We start from the raw sequence: 26022 nt of genomic DNA, 5'->3' as shown, positions 1-26022 counted from the left end.
TCCCAAACACTTTTATACCTTTTTTTTCTTTTTCAAGCCTCAAAACAATGTCTTGCCTGCAACAAAGTTATTATACTCTGGGTACAATTATTCTCATTTTATCAAGAAAAATAGAGAGAGAAGTGAAGGGAACTGCGTACATTTCTGCATCTGGTTAAGCCAGAATCAGCCAGATTTCCAAACTGTGTCCTTATTCAGTGATAAGTGGTCCTTGTCAACAGCCAGCTCATGGCACCTTCAAGCTCCAAAACCTCTTAAGTCATGGTGGACAGTTTGAAGCATTTAAGTTGTAAAGACTACTTACTAATTGCTATTGATGGACAAATCTTCAGAAAGAACTGGCATTCTCATTCCATCTTTATACAATTGCTATTCATCTACAAGGCTTAACATCTGCCTCACTGTCTTTTACATTTAACCCTCAGCCCCAGTCACGTGCTTATCACAAACCAATGTTTCTCAGGACTTCCCAGGCAGTCCAATGGTTGGGACCTTCCAGTGAAGCAGCTGTGGGTTCAATCTTGGGTTGGGAAGCTAAGATCCCACATGCCTCATGGCCAAAAAACCAGAACATAAACAACTGAAGCAATATTGTAACAAATTCAATAAAGACTTAAAAAAATGTTCCATATTTCCCACCACCAAAAAATTTCTTGGGGATAAAGAAAAAAGCGACATTTCTCTGGCTCTAGAAGAACTTCCGTTCTTATAAATTTGTTCCAGGTAATTTGGGGAGGCCCCAAGGAAGTGCTGAAATTAAGTGAAAACTGCCAATTGACTGGACCCAGAGGTATGCGTAGTGCATGTGAAGTCCATGCAGCATGGTCCCGAAGAAAGACCATTAGCACAAGCATTTGGGTTTTTATATGGGCTGTACCTCTGTCCAGAGGCAAACCCCCTGCCAGCTCACGCCCTTCAGTCACGGCACCCTCACAAACCCGCTCTGAAATGGTGTAAGAAGGGGTCAGTTTATGCAGTTCAAGCAACTCAAAGTCTTCACTGTCTCAGGGATAAACAGAAAAGGAGTGTTTCTGACCCTTCTCTCAGCCCAAGTTCTCTTACAGAGATGATGCTGTCTTACTTCTCCCATTCCTCCAGAGGCCAGCATTCTCTTTGGGAGCTGTGTGCCACAAACTGGGACTCCAGGCTAAACAAAAACAGCCCAGTTCAGTTCAGTTCAGTCGCTCAGTTGTCTCCGACTCTTTGCGACCCAATGAGTCGCAGCACGCCAGGCCCCCCTGTCCATCACCAACTCCCGGAGTTTACTCAAACTCATGCCCATCGAGTTGGTGATGCCATCCAGCCATCTCATCCTCTGTCATCCCCTTCTCCTCCTGCCCCCAATCCCTCCCAGCATCAGGGTCTTTTCCAATGAGTCAACTCTTCGCCATGAGGTGGCCAAAGTATTGGAGTTTCAGCTTCAGCATCAGTCCCTTCCAATGAACACCCAGGACTGATCTCCTTTAGGATGGACTGGTTGGATCTCCTTGCAGTCCAAGGGACTCTCAAGAGTCTTCTCCAACACCACAGTTCAAAAGCATCAATTTTTCAGTGCTCAGCTTTCTTCACAGTCCAACTCTCACATCCATACATGACCAGTGGAAAAACCATAGCCTTGACCAGAAGGACCTTTGTTGGCAAAGTAATGTCTCTGCTTTTTAATATGCTATCTAGGTTGGTCATAATTTTCCTTCCAAGGAGTAAGCTTCTTTTAATTTCATGGCTGCAATCACCATCTGCAGTGATTTTGGAGCCCAGAAAAATGAAGTCTGACATTGTTTCCACTGTCTCCCCATCTATTTCCCATGAAGTGATGGGACCAGATGCCATGATTTTAATTTTCTGAATGTTGAGCTTTAAGCCAACTTTTTCACTCTCCCTTTTCACTTTCATCAAGAGGCTTTTTAGTTCCTCTTCACTTTCTGCCATAAGGGTGGTGTCATCTGCATATCTGAGGTTATTGATATTTCTCCCAGGAATCTTGATTCCAGCTTGTGCTTCTTCCAGCCCAGCGTTTCTCATGATATACTCTGCATATAAGTTAAATAAGCAGGGTGACAATATATAGCCTTGACATACTCCTTTTCCTATTTGGAACCAGTCTGTTGTTCCATGTCCAGTTCTAACTGTTGCTTCCTGACCTGCATACAGGTTTCTCAAGAGGCAGGTCAGGTGGTCTGGCATTCCCATCTCTTTCAGAATTTTCCACAGTTTACTGTGATCCACACAGTCGAAGGCTTTGGCGTAGTCAGTAAAGCAGAAATAGATGTTTTTCTGGAACTCTCTTGCTTTTTCGGTGATCCAGCGGATATTGGCAATTTGATCTCTGGTTCCTCGGCCTTTTCTAAAACTAGCTTGAACATCTGGAAATTCACGGTTCACATATTGCTGAAGCCTGGCTTGGAGAATTTTGAGCATTACACTACTAGCATGTGAGATGAGTGCAATTGTGCGGTAGCTTGAGCATTCTTTGGGATTGCCTTTCTTTGGGATTGGAATGAAAAGTGACCTTTTCCAGTCCTTTGGCCACTGCTGAGTTTTCCAAATTTGCTGGCATATTGAGTGCAGCACTTTCACAGCATCATCTTTCAGGCTTTGAAATAGCTCAACTGGAATTCCATCACATCCACTAGTTTTGTTTGTAGTGATGCTTTCTAAGGCCCACTTGACTTCACATTCCAGGATGTCTGGCTCTAGGTGAGTGATCACACCATCGTGATTATCTGGGTCGTGAAGATCATTTTTGTACAGTTCTTCTGTGTATTCTTGCCACCTCTTCTTAATATCTTCCCCTTCTGTTAGGTCCATACCCATTTCGGTCCTTTATCGAACCCATCTTTGCCTGAAATGTTCCCTTGGTATCTCTAATTTTCTTGAAGAGATCTCTAGTCTTTCCCATTCTGTTGTTTTCCTCTATTTCTTTGCATTGATCACTGAGGAAGGCTTTCTTATCTCTCCTTGCTATTCTTTGGAACTCTGCATTCAAATGGGTATATCTTTCCTTTTCTCCTTTGCTTTTTGCTTCTCCTCTTTTCTCAGCTATTTGTAAGGCCTCCTCAGACCACCATTTTGCCTTTTTGCATTTCTTTTCCTTGGGGATGGTCTCGATCCCTGTCTCCTATACAATGTCACGAACCTCCGTCCATAGTTCATCAGGCTCTCTGTCTATCAGATCTAGTCCCTTAAATCTATTTCTCACTTCCACTGTATAGTCATAAGGGATTTGATTTAGGTCATACCTGAATGGTCTAGTGGTCTTCCCTACTTTCTTCAATTTATGTCTGAATTTGGTAATCAGGAGTTCATGATCTGAGCCACAGTCAGCTTCTGGTCTTGTTTTTGCTGACTGTATAGAGCTTCTCCACCTTTGGCTGCAAAGAGTATAATCAGTATGATTTCGGTATTGACCATCTGGTGATGTCCATGTGTAGAGTCTTCTCTTGTGTTGTTGGAAGAGTGTGTTTGCTATGACCAGTGCGTTCTCTTGGCAAAACTATTAGCCTTTGCCCTGCTTCATTCCATACTCCAAGGCCAAATTTGCCTGTTACTCCAGGTGTTTCTTGACTTCCTACTTTTGCATTCCAGTCCCCTATAATGAAAAGGACATCTTTTTTGGGTGTTAGTTCTAAAAGGTCCTGTAGGTCTTCATAGAACCGTTCAACTTCAGCTTCTTCAGTGTTACTGGTTGGGGCATAGGCTTGGATTACCGTGATATTGAATGGTTTGCCTTTGAAACGAACAGAGATCATTCTGTCATTTTTGAGATTGCATCCAAGTACTGCATTTTGGACTCTCTTGTTGACCATGATGGCTACTCCATTTCTTGTAAGGGATTCCTGCCCACAGTAGTAGATATAATGGTCATCTGAGTTAAACTCACCCATTGCAGTCCATCTTAGTTTGCTGACTCCTAGAATGTCGATGTTCACTCTTGTCATCTCCTGTTTGACCACTTCCAATTTGCCTTGATTCATGGACCTAACATTCCAGGTTCCTATGCAATAGTGCTCTTTACAGCATTGGACCTTACTTCTATCACCATTCCCATCCACAATTGGGTGTTGTTTTTGTTTTGGCTCCATCCCTTCATTCTTTCTGGAGTTATTTCTCCTCTGATCTCCAGTAGCATATTGGGCACCTACCAACCTGGGGAGTTCATCTTTCAGTATCCTATCCTTTTGCCTTCTCATACTGTTCATGGGGTTCTCAAGGCAAGAATACTGAAGTGGTTTGCCATTCCCTTCTCCAGTGGACCACATTCTGTCAGACCTCTCCACCATGACCCTACCATCTTGGGTGGCCCCATATGGCATGGCTTAGTTTCATTGAGTTAGACACGACTGTAGTCCATGTCATCAGATTGGCTAGTTTTCTGTGATTATGGTTTTAGTGTGTCTGCCTTCTGATGCCCTCTCGCAACACCTACCATCTTACTTGGGTTTCTCTTACCTCGGAAGTGGGATATCTCTTCACGGCTGCTCCAACAAAGCGCAGCAGCTGCTCCTTACCTTGAACGAGGAATATCTTCTCACGGCTGCCTCTCCTGACCTTGAACATGGAGTAGCTAGGCTCTCAACAGTTAAATGCACGTCATCTTCAACCCAAATAGAAATTTTTTTTCCATGTTCCTTTGAGAGAGCAGAGACAGGTCCTTCCACCGTTCACACAGACAGGGCTCAACTGGCTCACTCTAGCTTTGCTTTCCAAGTCAATAAAGCACCAGGTGGGATGAGGAGAAGGGGTGAGGGTCAGCATAAGCAAATTCTATTTCAGTTGTTGAACTAACTGTCTTAAGCCCAAGATGGAGCAGCCCAGCCAGAGGTGAAAACTCTTTGCTAGGTGCAGGCCTGACTTTGTCATCACTCTCTGGGTAACTTGTTCAGGTTTCTTCCCAGTGATCACCCCTCCGTGTCCATGAGGATGTCATCTCAGGTTCCGTGATTCTTCAGCTCCCGTCCTGCCAAGTCCAGCCAGAGGGGATCTCTGTTCACAGAGATTCTTTTATCCCAGCTGTACATGGGGCAGCATAAGTTTTGTAAAGTTGTTACAGAGCTAAAGCAGACCCTGTTTGACTTCAGGACTTCATCAGCCTGGAATAATTTTCTTTTAGTCATAAATAAATCATTTCCTCAAGAACCATGAGAAATAAACACTAGGACTCTGGGTGAAGTAAGTTACGGAAGAGAATTAATGTTATAAATAATAATAATGGAATCTTGTAGGATTTTTTGCTGTTCCTTAGGCACTTTCACATATATTATCCACTTAATCAAGAAATGTTTATAGGCGGGGCCCCAGGGCTATGGCTACATCAGGAAGTGAGGCATAGCTTGTGCTCACAGGAGGTTTATACACTTCTGGAATTATGCAGTGAGTTTGCTGAGGAATGGACTTGTGATCTTGAATATCAGAGCACATCTCCAGCATTAAGCTATGTTTCATTCAGTGTGTGTGTAACTGCAGATAACTCCATAAGGCAGGCGGGTTCTTTTACCCTCTTCCCAAGGATGAAGAAGCTAAAGCTCAGAGTGGTTATGAGTCTTGCCAAAGCCCCACACACTTGTGTGCTGGGATCTGCCTTAAATCCCAGTGGTCCTTCTAGTGCACTGGCTTGTTGGAACACATAGTGCTTGGCCCTTAGGAAGCCAATGGGCTGAGCACTATAGACATTAATGGCTACTAAGTGCTCAGTCAATGTCTGTGGCTATTATAATTGTTAGTGTAGCATGAGAAGGGTGGGGAAACTCATTTGAGCATCTGAACTCATCAGAGGCCACTGAAGATACATTCTGCTCCTGAGTGTTTGAATTCTAACTGAAAGCTGTAAAAGCAGAAATAAAATGTTTATATTTTCTCTGTGTGTGTGCTCAGTCACTCAGTTGTGTCTGACTCTATGCTACTCTTTGGACTGTAGCCTGCCAGACTCCTCTGTCCATGGGATTTTTCAGGCAAGAATACTGGAATAGGTTGTCATTTCCTCCTCCAGGGGATCTTCCCAACCCAGGGATGAAACCCAAGTCTCCTGTGTCTGCTGAATTGCAGGCAGATTCTTTTAGCACTGAGCCATCGGGGAAACCCTTTGTATTTTCTAGTGGATCATAAATCGAGAAATAATGATAAATGAATTGGCTGACCCAGTGTTTTAGAGTTTAAACATTGGCTAATAGTTTTTCCCTTGATTTAAGTAATGAAGATAATAAAAATTTCAAGCAACACATGCTCATTTTTGCTAAAAGAAGTTTATAGGTTTATTGTGGCAAATAAATTAGGTATTTAGTGAACTGAATATTTTAAAAATTGGAAAAAGATTTCTGAAAAACTTTTTTAAATGTTACCACAATAGATACTTAATAATCGTATCTTGAACTAAATTGAATTCAATTGAATCTTTTAAGTTTTGAAAATGATTAAAAGTGATTTTAAAAAAGTCTATCAATAATGTCTCCAAATACTGATACATTGATTTAGAGGTTGTTGCTCACCAATTCATATCAGCCTTGCTTAATTTTAATAAAGAAATACTCCAAAATATCCATTCTGTTTTTAAGTCCAGTTGTAAAATAAAGCTGGACTTATATCAAAATCCCTGCTGGCACATGCCCTCGGGTGGTTAAGACTACATATATCTAATTCAAAACAAATCTGTTGGAAGTGTATCATGAAGCTAGTGGTCCACCCTCCACAAGAAAACATCTAATTCTATGGAGTCCAGAGTTGGTCCAGAGTCAAAATCCAGACACCCTGGGGCCTGTAATTCAACCTAGGTAGGTGCCCTGTCTGTGCCTGGACCGTGAAATAGATGGCTTCATGAGATTGCCACATCTCAGGAGACAAGTCTTTTCAGGGGCACTCGGTGATTAGGCCAAGTTATTTGGGAAAACCAGTCACTGTATTTATTTTTACAAGCCAGATGCCTGCACATAGTGCATGCTTTTACAGAAATAAAAGAGGGTTGGAAAAAAAAAGAGGTTCAGGGTCACAGATGAAACCATGAGAGTGTTTTACGGTTTTATGGGTAGAAATCCTCCTTTATTTTTACATTCTATGATGATTCTGAGAAAAACAGTTCAGCTGCTCTGAGTACAAGAAGTGGGAAAGAGTTCTAAGTTATGCCCAGAGTATGACAAAGAGCTGAAAACCAGGACTTCAAGGGACTCTGTGCCTGAGGAATTGGAGAGTGTGTTGGTGCCGTGGGGGGTGGGGGTGGACGCAGGGAATAGGGAGTCTCTTCACTATGCATCTGTTTGCTTCCCAAGGAGTCTTCAGGAGCTCTTAGTTAGGCTGATTTGATCAATTTAAGTAATAACCAGATGGAATGTGTGGAACTGATTGAGTGGGTTTAACTAATGCACTTAATAACCCCTCCTGTGCTGGTGGAGTCAAGGGAGGAGGAGGTGGAAGGGGTCATGGTACAAGTTCTTGACCAAAACTGGCTGAGATTTTCTCATAATCCACAGATTATTTGTTGAGCACCTGCTATGAGCCAGTGACTGTTCTAGGAACTAAGGATAAAACAGTGGAAGAAATAGGCAGAGATTCTGCTCTGTCTCTTATGGAGCTTACATTCTTTTTTTTTTCTTTTCATTTTAATCCTCTTCAGTATTCTTGTTTGTACAACAGTGAACATGGTATGTGATGAGAGTCCATTTATTTATCCATCCATCTTTTCATCCCATCACTGGACAGAGACCTTCTGTGTCAAAATGCTGTAGTGATTGTTAGATGGAGCTTACATTCTTGAGGGTGAAGCCAGTGAGGCCAGGGAGAGATGGCTGTTTAAGAAGAAATAGAAAGTAGAGGAAATAGGTGATGTAGTCGAGAGTGGCTACCTGACTTACGTTGGCTCAGAAAGGTCTTTCTGATAAGGTGACATTTGGGCAAACCCATGAATGAAGGAGTGAGCTGCTAGTATGTCTGCAAGAAGAGCATTCCAGACAAAGTGGACACCCACTGTAAAGGCTTCTTGATAGAAGCATACTTGGCATAATCAAAAAGTAGCAACGAATCTTAGAAGTTGATTGAATACAACTGTCATCTTTTTATCAGCCCGTTGGAAACTTCTGTATGCTGTGTAGTTATTAGTCAGACAAGAAGAGCTGGAGCCCATTAATAACTGCAGCACCTCCAATATCCAGGCAATGTGGAGAAGACACTGCCCTTGAAATTCTGAGTGGGCCTGGGGCGAGGTTGGGGGAAAATACGAGACTGAGGCATACATGGCTACTAGGCTTCAAGTAGCAGAACCCTGACCCCCACATTCCTCCTGTTTGTTTTAACAGCACCACAAGAAGGAGTGTGGAAAGTGTGGAATCAGATCTGTTTGTTCAGTTTTTACATTTCAGACGATTAAGTGAAATGCTAAATGAAACCAAATCTATATTCCTGTCAGTGTGAGGAGGAGAAGGAAAATAAACTCCAATTCCTGGTGTAGACAAGGAAGAGTGACTTGAGCACGTCCAGCTCCTTCACACCCTCTCCCGCCTCGTGTCACCAAGCTCAGCCCCCGGAGGCCCTCAGCGCTTACATTAGGTGTGTCCAGAGGGGATGTCTGGGGAACTCCGAGAGCCCCAAGAACTCAAGGACCCATTGTTGGATCCCATAGCTGTGCATTTACACAGCTGTCTTTTATTACATGTCCACCATGAGCCTGCATTGTGCTAAGTGCTCTGGTGGGGGGCTTACACAGCCCGGGGTTGTCCAGAGAAGGGCTTCCAGATATCAGACTACAAAAGGCTTCCTGAAGAGGGCAACATGTATCTCAAAGCCAGACAAGCAGGACTTGATTGACTTTGTTTCTAACAGTTTAGTCATTGTTCATCTGCTAAAATCATCTAAGAGATATGGTCAAGAATGGGATTTCTCAACCTTGACATTACTGACATCGGGGCTGGATAATTCTTTGTTCCAGGGTTCTACCTTGGGCATTACAGGTTGTTTATCAGTATCTTTGGCCTCTATCCACTAGATGCCAATAGGACTTTGGCCCCCAGTTGCAATAAAACTCAAAAATATCCCCAATCACTGACGGCTGTCCCCTGCCGTGCAAACTTGGCCCCTGTTAAGAACCACAGACACAGCCGTGGAAGTCCCAGGCCAGGCCTGATATTACTTAGAATCTCCAGGTATAAAAGAATGAAGCTCTTCTCGCAAACAGCTGGTCTCATGTTCCACTGAAGCTTAAACAATGGAAAACAGGCTGAAAAGGCAGCAGGAAGATGTTAGGTTAGCTATGCAAAAGAATTCCTTGCTTTCAAAGTCAGTAAGAACTTAGAAAACCTCAATATGATAGTTATAAAATATCTTCCACTTTGGGTATGTGAGTAAAACAAAACCTCATTAACCTGCTTATTAAAATGAAAGATTAGTCTGCCTTAGAGGACAGTCAGAAAATAAGTTGTTTCTAAAAATATTGCCATTTCAGTTCTTTGAAGTAGAGTTAGCAGTTTAAATCTCCTTGAAAATGGTTGATAGTAAATGTGGGTTTGAGCTTTGGTAAATGTTTAAGAATTGTTTGTACTTAGTACAGAAATTGAATGTAAATGACTTTCCCACGAATGTTTATAAATAGTATGGTTTCACAAGTGAAACCAATGTCCTCTGGATTGTTGTGGACACTTAATTTTTTTCATGTTACTGTAAATATGGACTTCGGTCCTGCCATTACTTAAATTAACACAGATTCCAAATTAGTTGGGCCACACCTCCCCCCAAAAATATGAGGTTTCATCTAAAAGGAGGGGAAAATTGACATTTATAGAGCACCTATTATAAACCAGATGCTGGACTAGGCTGGTGGTTCTCAACCAGGGGTGATTTTGCCCTCCAGGGGACATTTGGCAATGTCTAGAGACATTTTTGGTTATCACAACTGGAGGGGAGCTGCAGGCCTCTAGTGGGTAGAAGCGAGGGATGCTGCCAGCTCCTTACGATGTAAAGGACAGCCCTCCACAAGAATTATCCAGCCCATAGCATCAATGTCACTGACATTGAGAAACCCTGGATTAGTTACCCATGTTATCTCGTATAATCCTTCTAACATTCCTTACAACATCCTTTGAGTTATTAACTCCATATTGTAGATGAAGAGACTGAGGCTGAGAGGGATGATGTAACTTGCTCAAGAGCCTAAAACTAACTAGTTAATACAGGAGTCAGGCTTCATCTCCTCGGGTCAGTCATCTCTGCTCTAGCCAGCTGCCTTCCTATAGGTAGGTTTTAATTTATTTATTTTTTAATTTTTATTATTATTATTTTAGGTTTTAATTTATTATGATTATGATTTCTACTGAAAACCATGCGTGGTGGGACTTTGCAAGGAGGCTGATGATATGTCAGAAAAGAAAGTCACGGATTTTTGTGCCCAGTGCTCTGCTAGGCAACATAGCTCCATATGTCTTACTCCCTCCTAGATCATCTATTCTTGGTGCAGAGTTGTGGTCATTTGTTCCGCTTTGTCTTCTTTTGTTTTCTAGATGTGCCATTTTTTTCTGCTCCTCACTTTTGTGCATGTGCCAAAAGTTTGGAAGGCTTTGCCCTGCATCAGTCCATCTTCCCAGAGTCCCTTCCTGCCACGGAGAAGGAGCATGCAATTGACAGATCATGTTATCTAATGAATTTCAGTTTTCTCATCTGAAATAGGGACAATAATACTTTTCTCACGTAGTTGTTGAAATGATTGTGTGAGAATAATAATAATAATAATAATCAGAGGAGTCCTTTGTTATATGCATGTTATGTACTAGGTATATTAAGTGCTTTACATGCATTATCTCATTTAATTTTTAGAATAACCTTTACAAATTGAGTTGAAGCACAGAGAAGTTGTGTAGTTTACTTGTGCACATACCTTGAGTAAACAGCAGACAGCATTTGAACTTGAGATGTCTGGTTGTAAGGCTTAGGCTCTCAACCACAAAGCCCTCTTTCAAGGGCTAAACTGATGTGAGAATTGTTATGGGCCCTGATAACTAGTTTAGGTGATTAGAGAGCCATTGTATGTGCCAGCAGGTCTCAATGGAGCCATCGTAACCAATTCCTCTTCCAGTTTTGTCACTGAGATGATCTTTGTAAGGTGCCTATTATATTTCACTTTTGTATTTTCCCAACTTTAAATAAGGAAACAAGAGGTCTTAAAAAAAAAAATCTGGCTTTGTGAATAAATTTTCAAAACACATTTCAAAATGCCAGCAAATTAAATACTGTTCTTGAGTTGTACCAATTTTTTTTTCACCAATTTGCTTTTTAGATTTCTATTTTAAGCCCTGCACTTAGAGCTGATTACAATAACCCTTATTTATAAATGTAATTGTACTGAGCCTCACCTCTGAGGTATTTGCAAATTTGGTCTCACTATATTACCAAGTAAAATAATCATTCATCAAGTGGAGGTAGGGTAGAGAAAGAGCACATTTCTGTAGCCCCCTCTATTTCCTGAGGGAGCCAGCCATAAATATTCAACATCAGTGGCCAAAATTTGGCCCTGTGCTAAATCATAATCATTTTAATGGCAAATAAATGACGTTTCATTGTATTATACAGTTGTATAAATTGGGAGAGGGGTTGACTTGAGTGTCACATTTTTGCCATCTGTTTTTCTTTTTTTCTTTTTTAATCACTTTTTTGGGGCTTCCTGCATGGCACAGTGGTAAAGAATTCACCTGCCAATGCAGGAGACACAAGAGATGAGGATTTGATCCCTGCGTCGGTTTGATCCCTGGTGTAGAAAATCCCCTGTCAACCCTCTCCAGTATTCTTGCCTGGAAAATTCCATGGACAGAGGAGCCTGGCAGGCTGCAGTCCATGCGGTTGCAAGGAGTCAGACACGACTGAGCGCACACACACACACACACACAAAATCACTTTTTAGCTGTAAGTACTAAATCACAAAACATGAGGTGACTGCAGACTAGCAAAATTTCAAATAACCCCATGTTTTCAGCTCTCTACTTCTAAGATGAAGAGACAAGTAATGTGGGAATAAGCCAGCAATGGGATTTCTATGGGGCTCCTGAATCCTGAACAAGTTATGTTTCACGAGCCTCCACTGTACCCACCACACACATACACACACAAACACACACACACACACATTTTAAAACAAAACAGTGAATATTAGTGATATCAGTAATATTGATCACTAATGACAGTTTTGAAGCCAAGAATCTGGGAGAAAAAGTCCCCAAGAGATGTCCTGTGTCCTAGGGGTTATGCACAGAGAAGGATGGGAGGAAGTGGTTTGGCAACTAGTGTTAACAAGCTTCTGTTATATGGGTCACTGTTACAGGATCCTCAGTATCCCTTGGGGGGATGGTTAGAACTAGGGGAAATTAATTTTTTAAAAGGGCCTCAGGTATTGGGACCCACTGTAGACCTACTGATCAGACTCTCCAAGGCTGAGGCCAAGACACAGAACTGTGGATGAAGCTCCGTAGTTAATTCTGATATGAACTCCTGCTTTAGAGGAACTTCAGGGTCCCTCTCTTCCTTAATTCTGTCTGGGAGAATTCCTCTAGCCCTAGCCTAATGTCTCTTAATGTCTGGTGGGAAGTCCACATGTAGCTTGTTAAGAATGCACATTTCTGGATCCCTTTTGAATCAGACCTCTAGGGGTGTTCTTGGCAGTCTGCATCTTTAGTTTACCCTCTTAGGTACATCTTATGGGCACCCAGTTTGAACAACACCTCACCAAGAATTGTTCTGAGTTTTATCAGGACAGGGGCAGCCAAAACTTCTACTCTTTGTAGATCAGCTCCAAGGAATAATATTGATTCAAAAACAGCTTACATTACAGTCTATACAGTATTTGCACACTTTGTATTTCTTTTGGTCCTGAAAGTCCTAAGAGGCTGCTGTACCTGGAATTATGTGTGAAGAAAATGTGGTTCAGAGAGGGTAAGTGACTTATCTAGGGTTATCACACATTCTGAGCAGTGGCCAAGTTTAGACTCTATACATCTTTTAGACTCATGTCCTAAGCTCCATTTGCTACATTAATGACTGTACACAATGCTTATTTTGCATTTTCACACACAGGATTTCCTTCAAGCTATTGAAAATATCTTACAGGCATAGCAGATACTATCCCCACTTAAAATAATCCCCACTAAGAGATTAAGTTCTTTTTTCCAGGTTCTATGGTTGTACCATTGGCATGACATCTGGTTCTTACTGCCAATGCAGAAATGCAGTCATACGTTCTATACGATTCACAGCTAGCAAAGGATGATTCTGTTACATTCAATGACACTGTTACCAAAGCAAAAAGAGAAGTCTACTATTGATAGAGTGACAGATGTCATTCTTCCCTTTATGCCATGCATTGTGTTAAGGCAGGAGTAAGAGGTTCAGGAAGGGTCCCGACAGATGAAGAGACATTATTTCCTGTCCTCAAGGAGGTGACAGCCAAGTAGAAAGTAGACTTGAACGTTTTAGAAAAAAAATTCAACCTAAAGGGTTCTACAAAACTTTCACTTCCTGCTAGGAAATATAATAGACTAGTAATATTCCATTCAGGTGACAGTCAATGTTTTGCAGCACCCACTGTGTGCCAAGCACTGTAGTAGAACCCAGGCGTATAATGGTCACTGAGGCTGGCCCTGTGCTGGAGAGTAGACTGTGTAAGCTTTGGGGATGTGTGGTGTTGAATGAAAGTAATTTCTAAAGAAGGAGACTTCTTACCACCCAGAATCTCTGCCACTGGTCCCAGATTTACCGATAGACAAAGTTATTTCTTAGGGAACTAGCGGTACAAAAACATTAAAGAGAATCATTGGGAAAGAATGTGATATTTTAAAAATACTCCAGTGGTCATCATGGGAGAAAACAGAGCTTTGTAGGACTTGCTGGCATTCCGTCTTCACTCCCTCCTTCCATTCCTTTTTTCCTTCCTCCCTCCCTCCCATTCATTCATTCATTCATTCCATGAGGGGTTGGGATGGGCAAGGAATATGTTGTCTTTTGGGGCTTTTGACATCCAAGGTCTTACTCTGGCCTTCAAGCAGATATAACTCAGACCAGAGATAACCCTACAGATCTCTCACATGGACATACTGGAAACATGTTTCCATCTGCTACCACTAAATAATATCTCTGAATGGCATTTAGAATATGCACAGCAATGAGCAAATTGTTAGTGCCTTTGAGCTGGGCAGGGCCAAAGACTCAGAAGGCTTTGTAAAATTTTAAGCACAGAAAGTAATTATTATAAGCACTTACTTATCACTTGTAGGTTTGAGACATATTATACCAAGACACCTAGTTCCCTTCTGTTATGGGATCATAATCATTACAGACCTGCGTTCTGTAGGTTGCCCTTGGGTTGAGAAGAGAGATCAAGCCAGTTGCCATGAACTCTAGGGCTTAAAGTGACTCTCGGCTGCAAAATAATCATGTTTAAAATCTTCCTGTGTGTGCAGGGACTGCTCTGACAGTTCAGTGGTTAAGACTCCACATTCCACTGCAGGGGGCACAGGTTTGATACCTGGTCGGGGAACTAAGGTCCCACATCCTGTGAATCCTGGCCAAAAAAAATTTTTTTTAAAGTCTTCCTATGTTTTTCTTTTGCCCTCAGGATAAAGTACAGACTCCTTCCCTTGATTTAGAAAGCCATTTCTAATTTGCTGTGTCCTCTGTCACTCTAGCCTCTTCTAGCCCTAATGCCCCTCCCTAATCTCTCTCCACACTAATCCTGAACTGAGACTCTTAGCGCTTTCTTACTCAATGCTATGTGCATATTCTGTGAGGCCCCGAGTATAAGGTCACATGCCCTCCTCCGTTCTCCCCAGGTTCCCATCGGAGCCCATGTCTCCTCCACCGGCGACTGTCTGTCCACTCTCCATCTGGACAACATCCACAAGCAGTGAAGTATTTGTGGAATGAGTGAATGACTGAACAAGTAGAACTAGAATCAGTGGGTAGATCATTCTAATGTCCAAAACCATGAAGGCAGCTCACTCTCCTCCTATGCCCATTCTAAAAGCCAGCCACAGTACATACTGTGTACTCGAACCAGATTTTTGTGTATGTAAATACATGGTAATCTGGGAAGAGAAACTACTAGCGGCAGGTACTACTCCCTCCATTTGACACTGAGGAAAGTGAAGGTCAGAGACAGCAAGTAACTTCCCCCAGGTCACACACTCTATCAGGTGAAGAGCTGGGATTCAAATCCAAATCTGTCTAACTTCAAATCACCTCAAGGACAGACAGCTAGTGAGTACCACAGCTGGGATTAGAACTCAGATCTTCTCTTTATTCTATATGATTCTTGCCTGAGAAACAGAATAGCTAATAAGGGTTATTTTTGTTTTTAATTTCTAAGTTGGTTGTTGTTGTTCATTTGTTCAGTAGTGTCCGACTTTTGTTGGACTGCAGACCCCATGGACTGCAGCACACCAGGCTTCCCTGCCCTTGACCATCTCCCAGAGCTTGCTCAAACTCATGTCCATTGAGTCAGTGATGCCATCCAACCATCTCATCATCTGTCATCCCCTTCTCTTCCTGCCCTCAATCTTTCCCAGCATTAGGGTCTTTCCAAATGAGTTGACTCTTTGCATCATATGGCCAAAGTATTGGAGTTTCAGCCTCAGCATCAGTCCCTCCAATGAATATTCAGGATTGTTTTCCTTTAGGATTGACTGATTTGATCTCTAAGTTGGTACTCAATATATTAATAGTTCAAGGATATCTTATGGAAAATCACATGGTACTCATTGGCTACATATGCCTTCATCTCCTTTTGAGAGTTAAGCTCCCTTATTTTACCAGATGACAAATGAAGGCAAATAAATCTAGCACTCTTACAAGCTCTTCAGAAGGCTTATATATCTTGGAAACAGAATACAACAAAGCATTGGAGGGGGCCAAGAGTAGATAACAATATGTTAGGAGAAGTGGGATAAAGACCTTTAACTCAAAACCATTAAAATGTATATATATATATATATACTTTCACACTATATTTTTGTAAGTCCAGGTAATTTCTGAGTTTCTGATCCAAATCCTTTTCTCCAAAATGCGTGCTAAGAAACTCAGAGGGGGAAAAAAGAAAAGAAAGGACAATGATGCCATTCAGAAACTTGTTCCAAATCCTCGTCTCTTTCTTCTGTCAGAAATCCTCTGTTGTTAGTCCCTGGCATTCCCTAGAGATTTCCTTCACAGCAGCATTCTTGTGTTTTTACTAAATTCCTGAAAGAGAATGTTTTGTTTTTAAGAGCCAGACTCAAGAAAGCAAATCAGTGTAAAATACATTTGGTAGTGATTTTTGTCAGTGCTGCCATCTGACAGGATTTGAGGATGCTTCCATTTCTGCATGGATAATAGCTTTGTTATCTGCTGAGATCTGCAAGAGCTCTGCAACTCAAGAAATCTGTGTCTTGGCCCCCTGCTCCAAACTTAGCTCATGCATTACCCTAAACTTGGGTTTACACGAAGAAAATTACTTTAGTGTTAATCCAGTTGACTTGAAAGTAAATTTAGCTTCCCCAGATTCCTATTTCCACAATCTAAACTGATTGCAAAGGCAGCTTTAGTAGTCTTCACACATGTCTCAAGAACACGCAGGAACATGGGTCCCCAACATGCAGGCCATTGTCTCCTGGTCTCTTTCAAAGCCTTAGGAAGATGTTATGTAAGCTGATAATGCTCTCAATGCCATGGCAACATGTCTGTGGCCCTACAATAACACACTGCAGGGTGGACCTGGGAGTGGGTAAGAGATGATACCTTTGGGCTAGTCATTTTATATTTCTGTGCCTCCATCTATAAAACATTGGTGACAAATGAGGAGCCACATAGAAGGGAAAAAGCTGATCAAATTCTTTGAACTGGCTAACAGAAAACCTGTGGACTGAAAACATATGATCAAAAGTAACAAAATCTTCCTATGTTATTTTTGTTTCCTTGTTACCATGTGTTAGATCTGGGTTCCTTTTCCACAACTAACAGGCCAGTCAAATGTGATGGTTTTTAAGACTTTTTTACAGTGGTTTACCCAAAGCTCATCAATAGAAAGTCCTTATGTTTTCAAACCCTGGTCAGCTTGGCAACAACAGTCCCAGAAAATGGTGTTGTTTACATGATGTGCCTTCCCAAGAATTCTACCCCAGATGCTCGGGTTCCATCACGAAGCAGTGGATGTCCTGCATGAATAGGGGCTTGGCAGTGGGGTGGAGGCCCAATCTGTGATTTCTCCATTCAGAGACTGTGAGCTTTTTTTTTTTTAAACTCTCTTTTTTTTTTCCCCCCTTTTTGGCCACACCTCAGGGGATGTGGGATCTTAGTTCCCTGACCAGGAATTGAACCCATGCCCCCTGCAGTGAAAGCACAAAGTCTTAACCACTGGTCTGCGGGGAAAGTCCCAAACACATGAACTTTTGAGAAATGGGTCTTTCTTGGTAGATTCAGTTCAGTTCAGTCACTCAGTCATATCCAACGCTTTGCGACCCCATGAACCGCAGCACGCCAGGCCTCCCTGTCCATCACCACTGCTGGAGTCTACCCAAACCCATGTCCATTGTGTCGGTGATGCCATCCAACCATCTCATCCTCTGTCATCCCTTTCTCCTCCTACCCTCAATCTTTCCCAGCATCAGGGTCTTTTCAAATGAGTCAGGTGGCCAAAGTATTAGAGTTTCAGCTTCAACATCAGTCCTTCCAATGAACACCCAGGACTGATATCATTTAGGATGGACTGGTTGGATCTCCTTGCAGTCCAAGGGACTCTCAAGAGTCTTCTCCAACACCACACTTCAAAAGCATCAATTCTTCAGCTCTCAGGTTTCTTTATAGTCCAACTCTCACATCCATACATGACCACTGGAAAAACCATAGCCTTGACTAGACAGACCTTTGTTGACAAAGTAATATCTCTGTTTTTTAATATGCCGTCTAGGTTGGTCATAATTTTCCTTCCAAGGAGTAAGTGTCTTTTAATTTCATGGCTGTAATCACCATCTGCAGTGATTTTGGAGCCCAGACAAATAAAGTCAGCCACTGTTTCCACTGTTTCCCCATCTATTTGCCATGAAGTGATGGGACCGGATGCCATGATCTTAGTTTTCTGAATGTTGAGCTTTAAGCCAACTTTTTCACTCTCCTCTTTCATTTTCATCAAAAGGCCCTTTAGTTCTTCTTTACTTTCTGCCATAAGGGTGTTATCATGTGCATATCTGAGGTTATTTATATTTCTCCCAGCAATCTTGATTCCAGCTTGTGCTTCATCCAGCCCAGCATTTCTCATGATGTACTCTGCATATAAGTTAAATAAGCAGGGTGACAATATAAAGCCTTGACATACTCCTTTTGCTATTTGGAACCAGTCTGTTGTTCCATGTCCAGTTCTTTTTTTTTTTTTTTTCCATGTCCAGTTCTAACTGTTGCTTCCTGACCTGCATATAGGTTTCTCAAGAGGCAGGTCAGGTGGTCTGATATTCCCATCTCTTTCAGAATTTTCCACAGTTTACTGTGATCCATCCAAAGGCTTTGGCATAGTCAATAAAGCAGAAATAGATGTTTTTCTGGACCTCTCCTGCTTTTTTGATGATCCAGCGGATATTGGCAATTTGATCTCTGGTTCCTCTGCCTTTCCTAATACCAGCTTGAATATCTGGAAGTTCACGGTTCACATATTGCTGAACCCTGGCTTGGATAATTTTGAGCATTACTTTACTAGCGTTTGAGATGAGTGCAATCGTGTGGTAGTTTGAGCATTCTTTGGCATTGCCTTTCTTTGGGATTGGAATGAAAACTGACCTTTTCCAGTCCTGGGGCCACTGCTGAGTTTTCCAAATTTGCTGGCATATTGAGTGCAGCACTTTCACAGCATCATCTTTTACGATTTGAAATAGCTCAACTGGAATTTCATCACCTCCATTAGCTTTGTTTGTAGTGATGCTTCCTAAGGCCCTCTTGACTTCACATTCCAGGATGTCTGGCTCTAGGTGAGTGATCACACCATCATGATTATCTGGGTCACGAAGATCTCTTTTGTACAGTTCTTCTGTGTATTCTTGCCACCTGTTCTTAATATCTTCTGCTTCTGTTAGGTCCATACCATTTCTGTCCTTTATTGAGCCCATCTTTGCATGAAATGTTCCCTTGCTGGCCTAATATTAATAACTTACATGGTAACCAGCACATAATAAGCCTCTGCTGAATGTTTAGTGGATGAAAGAATGAATAATTTAATGAGAGAATTGTCAAGTTTCATAGATTTTACCTCCCAGATTACTCTTAAGTATGCTAGCTTCTTCCCTTTTCCTAAAGCCCCCTTGCTTACTCTGCTATAGCATCTTATGTTTCTCTTTATTCTGGTGAATATTTTTTTACCCTACATTGTGTTTTAGTTATTCATATAAACATATTTTCTTTTCAAGAATGTATATACTTTAAGGTCAGAAATCGTATTTTATTCATTTGTATCCACCAAATAGCCTGACAATGTGCTTTTCACGAAGAAGAACTTAATATTTACTGAAAGAATGAATCTGTTAGTAAAAGTGGATCTAGCACTTTGCAGTTGACAGAGGGCTTTCCCATATTCCTTTTTGAAATTCCACAGTATGCTAAAAAGGTAGGTGGTTGAGTCACCAGCCCCATTTTACAGATGAAGAAGTTAAAAGGTCAGTGTGGTAATACTAGCGCTTCCAGGTCGTGCTACTGGTAAAGAGCCTGCCTGTGTACTGCTCTGGGATCTTACCTAGATCCTAGGTAAGGATGTTGGAAGTCTCCAAGCTGGTCTTAGGATTTTAAATTGGAAGACAGATCAACCCCTCGTCATGACTTTCTCCTCCGTGTCATCAGGGAAAATGAGGGACAAAGAAAAGAGAAGTTTGAGGGGAAAACTTACACTGGGGACAATTACACATGTGTCCAGCTTGGTACCTGGGATGTCACACCCAAGTTTCTTATGTCTTTTAAGAACCCCTATTTATAAAGCTCCTAAGAGTACACTTCAGAGGAGACCCAAGTACCAGTTATCCTGGGGAGTTCCAGGATTTAGGCTCTAATAAGAAAAGCATGAAGCTAAAACTATCCAAGGATTTCTCTTTTCAAATTAGACAGATCTGGATTGGAGATCCAGCTTAAACTTTTAACAAATTTCTCCTCATCCTTATCCTCCTCCATTCATCTATAAAATGAAGATAGTAACAGTCTGACTCATGGGAACACATGCAGATTCAAAGGGGGAAATTTCAAGGTGCTTGGCATAGCTCTTGGCATGGGGACCCCAATCCGTCCTCTTCCTCTTCCCCTGAAATTGCATATCTGTGCCTTTAGGAACCTGGTGGGCTACAGTCCATGGGGTCGCAGAGTTGAACATGACTAAGCAACTGAGCATGCATGCCTTTCATTCTTTCGACTTGTAAGACCCTGACTTGTGAACTTGGGCCCAACATGAGTCTCACCTTCTGGAAGGAGAGAGAAGAAAAGCTCAAACTAAGGACTGAAACACAAGATGGTGCTAGGAAATGTCAGCTGCTTCTTGCTCATTTTGTCACCATGTTTTGGCAGCTTGAGGCTGTCCTCAACTTGCAAATGACTAGCCCAAAGCTGAGTCAGACCAGCAGAGTTCCTCAATAGGCCACTTGTTACTTAGTGAGCACCCACTGGATGCTCCCTATGAAATGCTGAGAAACAAAAGGGGAGAGAGTGGTTTCCAGAGGGGTGACTGAAGAGGGGAGGGGCCTAGCCGTTGAGAGCAAATGTGCCTCTGGCAGGTGTGAACACAAAGCTGGCTTCCTTGGAAGGCTGGCTTACTGAAAGAAAGCCTGGCCCCATGGCCGGGCAGCTCCTTTAAAGAAAAGGTGAGAGAGACAATCTTAGGTAGACATTTCTGCTGTACAACAGGGGCCGGGCTATCAACAGTGCTGACAGATCAACTGAGAAGTGGTTTAACGTGGCATTAACAGGACTGGCACGTTGCCTTTTCTGATTGACAAGATTCAAATGGGCATCAACTGCCTTCCAGTCCCACTGAGAAGTGCTGAACGATGAGAGGATCAGAGTGTCAGCCCTGGGAATTCCTGGCAGGGAGCATGAACCATCTTTATCTTGATCCATCTCCTCTCTTCACGAGTAAGACATCATTGGATAGGTGATGAACTCTCCATTCACAGGAACATTTCAGCAAAAAACGAAAAGAAATTTTAGAAAGAATTCTTTACCTTTTATTTTGTTACGGTCCAACTTTTGTTGAGTAGGGGTAAGTTAGGCAAAAATAAGATGGTTGGGAATTTTTTTTTAAGAAAAGTAATTTTAAGTAATGTATGGTTTCATATCTTGGACTTTGCTCCACTACTTACTAGGTGAATAGTCTTGTTTTACTCATCTGTGCATGCATGCAAGCTAAGTCGCTTCAGTCACGACTGACTCTGCCACCCCATGGACCATAGCCCGCCAGGCTCCTCTGTCCATGGGATTCTCCAGGCAAGAACACTGTAGTGAGTTGCCATGCCCGCTTCCAGGGCATCCTCACAACCCAGGGATTACTCATCTATATGGGGGATAAATAGAACTGACCTCTTAGGGTTGTAGTGATAATTAGAAGAGATAGAACATGATCTCTTACAAGGTATATATACTTGATATTAATAAATGTTGGCTGATTTTAATAATATTGCTTTTGTTTTCTGCTTTGGCTCTCTCTCTGTTCCTACCCTGATGCACGCATCAAGGGTAAATAGCTTTGTAAACAAAGGCTGGCATCATGCACTTAGGTATCGTGTGGGCCTGGCTGTGAGCTTGGCCAAACTGCTTCATTTCTCTAAGCCTCAGTTTCCTGTCTATTAAATGAGAGTAGTAATATCTGCCTCTTGTGATTGTTATATGGTGAGAAAAAGATCGTCTTTCTAAAGCGCTGAGCCGTCCACGTGCCTACAAGTGGTTGACGTTACGATGTTTATAACAAGGACTCTCAAGGCACTATAAAGTACAAAATCATCAAAGAAAGCATCTCTTCATTCATTCAACATTTGTTTCTTACATACTTATTCTGTGCCAGACACAAAGTTTGGCATTGGGGACACAGATTTACAATGTGTTGAAACAAATAGGGAGTTTCTTGTGAACTCTCGGTCACTAAGGAAACGAGGCCATCCCATTTGCCCTGTACTTTCAAGTTAATCCACACTCTTCTGCAGAACCTTCACATTCCAGCTGTGGGATGGCTGGGTTTCATATCTCATCAGATCAAAAAGTGTTTCTATGAACAGTGATGCTGAATATTTAACTGGCTGCATCAAACTTGAAAGGATAGTGCAGCCATTTTGTGTTTTGAGTCACAATTTTTTTAAATGTTATGCCTGGTGGATCTGCACATGGTAGATATAAAAGAGGTTTCAAAGAGGGCAGCTTTACTACTTGGGCTTTTAGATTGCCAGGCTGCATTTTTGAGAAAGCCACATGAAAGAATGCCTTTTTTTCTTTTATGAGTATTACCTCGGAGAGTATAGCTCTTTCACAAAAGCAGTATGTCATTATGAGCACTGTCGTCAATTGATTTTACTGATACTGTGACGGTCATTTTGAGTAACATATGAATCAAACTCTTACATGACAAACATTTACAAATAAACTATCTGCTCGCCACGTGTATGTCCCCCAACCAAGTAACACATGAGTGTATGTATACTTGTGTGTTTAAAGTCCAAGCGCTTTAAATGTAAGATATCTTTTAAATGTAAGATATAAAGAAAAAGTAAGATCTACCCTTCCTTTTCATGTCAGTTTTCATAGTAAGCAGAATACTTGGCCACAACTCAGGATCTGGCCTCTGGCCTCTGTTCTGCCATGACTTATAGAGGAAGCTCAAGTTGCACCCTGACCACCCAGCCTCCTGTGATGTTTTCCTGCACTAAATCCATTATACCTAGGTTCTGTACTATATGATTTAACACACTTGTCTCTCTAGTTGTTTCAACATTTGATATCTTATCTGTCTAGAAAGGTTACATGCTCCCTGAGAGTAGAGGCCACGTCTTTTGAACTCTGAGATAAAGGACAGTGCTGGAAAGTAAATATTCTCCTCACCTAACACCTGATTAACTAAGAAGACGAGTGATTCATTAGTGATGTTAAATAATATTCTGCTAAACATATTTGGCAGAGAATAGAAGGAGATGGTAGAATGGAGTTTGGGCTCAGAGGAAACTGAATGAAGAGGAAAGGACATTAGATTTGACATCAACTGACTTGGTATCAAGTCCTCATCTTTCCAGTTAATAGCCAAGGGTCAGACAGAAGCTTCTCAATCTCATATTCCTCATCTTTAAAATATCCACCGCATAGAGTGACTTTGAGAATCAAATAAGAGGATGTATGGAAAATGCTTTGGAAATAGGATCCACCTTGCAATGTTATATTTAAATTCAATTTAAAATTTGGTTTGGGTTTTTAAAATGGATAATTTTCTGTCCTCAAACCAACGAGGAAGGGAAGAAATGATAAAAATTATATTTTCCAAAATTATAGAGAAAAGTCAAATCTCCCTAGTCTTTGCCCTTTTCTTACACCAAGTCATTCACTGCATCCTTTGATTAGTTTGGTACATTCCCGAAGGGTTTTGTAGCTCCCAAAAGCATTTTCACATGCCTTGTCCTACAAAATCCTGTGATCCAGACCATGGGTGGTGGGGAGGAAGGCAGTTTGGGTAAGGCTTCCCATTTCATTAATAAGCAAAGTGAGACTCTAAGAGGCTTACAAAATGCCCCCACATCACTAGTGGAGGCTCAAAGGTTTGCCTTCCTCCATCCGGTCCTCTTTACACAGTATCACCTAGGCTCTGCTGTGAACAAATCCTTTCCAAGGCTTTTCCAATCATCAGCATGTTTAGGTCTGTGTCCTAGCCAAAGAGATTGGTTCCCTAGCATTTTTCTTCATAAAAATGATTACAACACTCAAGATAAAATTCCATTCGATTTATTGCATAATGAATAAACATCATGCATCTGTGCTTTCTGTTTTGGTAGAACATGGCAGCCTGATTAAGAATTAGCTGGAGCTGAGACTTCCCTGGTGGTCTGGTGACTAAAACTCCTCACTTCCTATGCAGGGGGCCTGGGTTCAGTTCCTGGTATCAGGGAACTAGATGCCACATGCTGCAACTATGACCCAGAGTAGCCAAGTAAATAAATATTTTAAAAAATAATTAGCTGAAACTGATTCTAGCTCTTGTCTGATGCTTGCTGGATCAGAGAAACATTGAGAAGCCTCTTTGAACATCAGAGAATATGGGCTAACAATACCCAGCTCCCAGTACTTTTCAGGGAGAGTGAGCATCCAACACTTCCTCCCCTGTGACTCTGGGCAGAAAGCTGGTGGTATTTCAATGGCTCCCAGTTCTGTGAAGTCAGGTCAGATTTATGTGTGAGCAACACATGAAGGTGCAGCATTTGGACCTGTAAATGCTGTTATGCCTTGACAGTGTTAATGAAACACTTCATCGTGCGTCAGCCAGCATCACCTTGACAGGCCATCTCTGGCTGAGGTAACCCGAGGGCCAGTGTGAAAAGGACATTTCACCCAGGATGCACCAAGATGCCTTGTTTTTCTTCCTTTGTGAAGAACTGCTTCAATTAATTTTTTCATGCATAGTCCTGACCCCTTAGCCTCCAGGTAGAACACTGTACGTGTATGAAGGGGATTTTGACTTTTATTGTGTGCATTCAGTGAGAAAGTGGTTCTCCTTTTACTGCCTTTCCCAGCCTTCTCCCTGTTGGCAGAACTTTTCCATGAGGCAGTGAAGCAAAGGTGATTCATACCCCTGTAGTCATGCTTTTTGGTTTTTTTAATCCTTCTTCCTAATTCTGAACAGCTTCTTAAAAGGGATGGCTGGGGGCCTGGGGTCTATCGTCCATGAGTTGGCCTATATCCACGGCACGTGTGTTAGAGGTGCAACCATGGTGTGAGGTGTGGGGAATGGTATCCTGACTCTAGAGATTAAGTGGATGCATGAAACAGCGCAGTAGTTATTCAAAGGCCACTCGGCTGTGGAAGGGAAGAGCTAGGATGTGAACCTGGTTCGTCTGACTCCAAAGCCCTTGCCCTTGGATATGATGGCATTCAAGTTTTTTGAATGCAGCTTTCTTTAGCAAGGGGCTTCTAGAAGCAAACACTTTGAACTTAAAGGCAAACCTTCCGTGGGGGAAGTTTGTGTATTGTGGTGGTCCAGTTGGAAAAGGGTGTGTTTTTTGAGGGGCTTCCCAGGTGGTGCTAGTGGTAAAGAACACTCCTGCCAATGCAGGTAGACATAAGAGACACAGGTTTGATCCCTGGGTCGGGAAGATTCCCTGGATGAGGACATGGCAACCCACTCCTGTATTTTTGCCTGAAGAATCCATGGACAGAGGAGCCTGGTGGGCTGCAGTCCATAGGGTTGCACATGTGGGACACAACTCAAGTGACTTAGCATGCACACACGTGTTTCTTGAGAGGCAACAAGCCTTTGGTCCTTCTCAACTGCTCTCCAACGAGGCAGGTGTGTATTCTGCATGCATGTAGGGGCCTCCTTTCCTAGGTCTTAAAAGAGTCAACTGAATAATCATGATAATTCTTGATAAATCCTAGCACCAAAAGAGCAGAACTCTCCCCTGCGACCAGGACCCTGGAAAGCTGGGAGGCAGCGACACGGTGGAGTCAGGAGGCTTAGGGGAGAACTGGTGGGAGGATCATGAGAAGTACCTTGTGGGCGAGTAAAACAGAAGTACCACGTGGGCCACTGACACTAACCATGTGCATAATTTTAAATTTTCTAGGAGCCATATTTTAAAAAGTAGGAACAGTGAAATGAATTTTAACTGCTTACATTTTAACATATTATTTTAGCAATATGTTTTATTTAGCCCAGTAGAGCTAAAATATTATCATTCAACATGTAATTAATATGAAAATATTAATGAGTTACTTTACATGTATTTTTTGTAGTAAGTCTTTGAAACCCAGAGTGTATTTTACATGGTCTCAGCTGGCCATACTCAGGTGCCAGTGGCCAGTGACAATTGGATTGGAGCACGGGAGTGGGGACAC

At 42.0% G+C, this 26022-nt stretch overlaps 1 protein-coding gene and 1 long non-coding RNA gene across 4 annotated transcripts in view; both read left to right on the top strand.

The window, feature by feature from the left end:
- LOC122436880 overlaps positions 1-25311 on the top strand; it is a 31522-nt gene extending 6211 nt beyond the window's left edge. The window contains exons 2-3 of the long non-coding RNA XR_006268145.1: positions 2164-2167; positions 21393-25311. This is a non-coding gene — a long non-coding RNA (uncharacterized LOC122436880). The remainder of the gene's footprint in view (positions 1-2163; positions 2168-21392) is intronic.
- Positions 1-26022, top strand: part of ROR1 (receptor tyrosine kinase like orphan receptor 1) — a 455574-nt gene that overhangs the window by 368070 nt on the left and 61482 nt on the right. The gene's annotated exons all lie outside the window — the stretch shown is intronic.

This window comes from Cervus canadensis, chromosome 2 (genome assembly GCF_019320065.1).
Source record: "Cervus canadensis isolate Bull #8, Minnesota chromosome 2, ASM1932006v1, whole genome shotgun sequence".
Lineage (NCBI taxonomy): Eukaryota > Metazoa > Chordata > Mammalia > Artiodactyla > Cervidae > Cervus > Cervus canadensis.
Note: the sequence above shows the minus strand (reverse complement) of the source record. Positions and strands in the feature narration are given on the sequence as shown.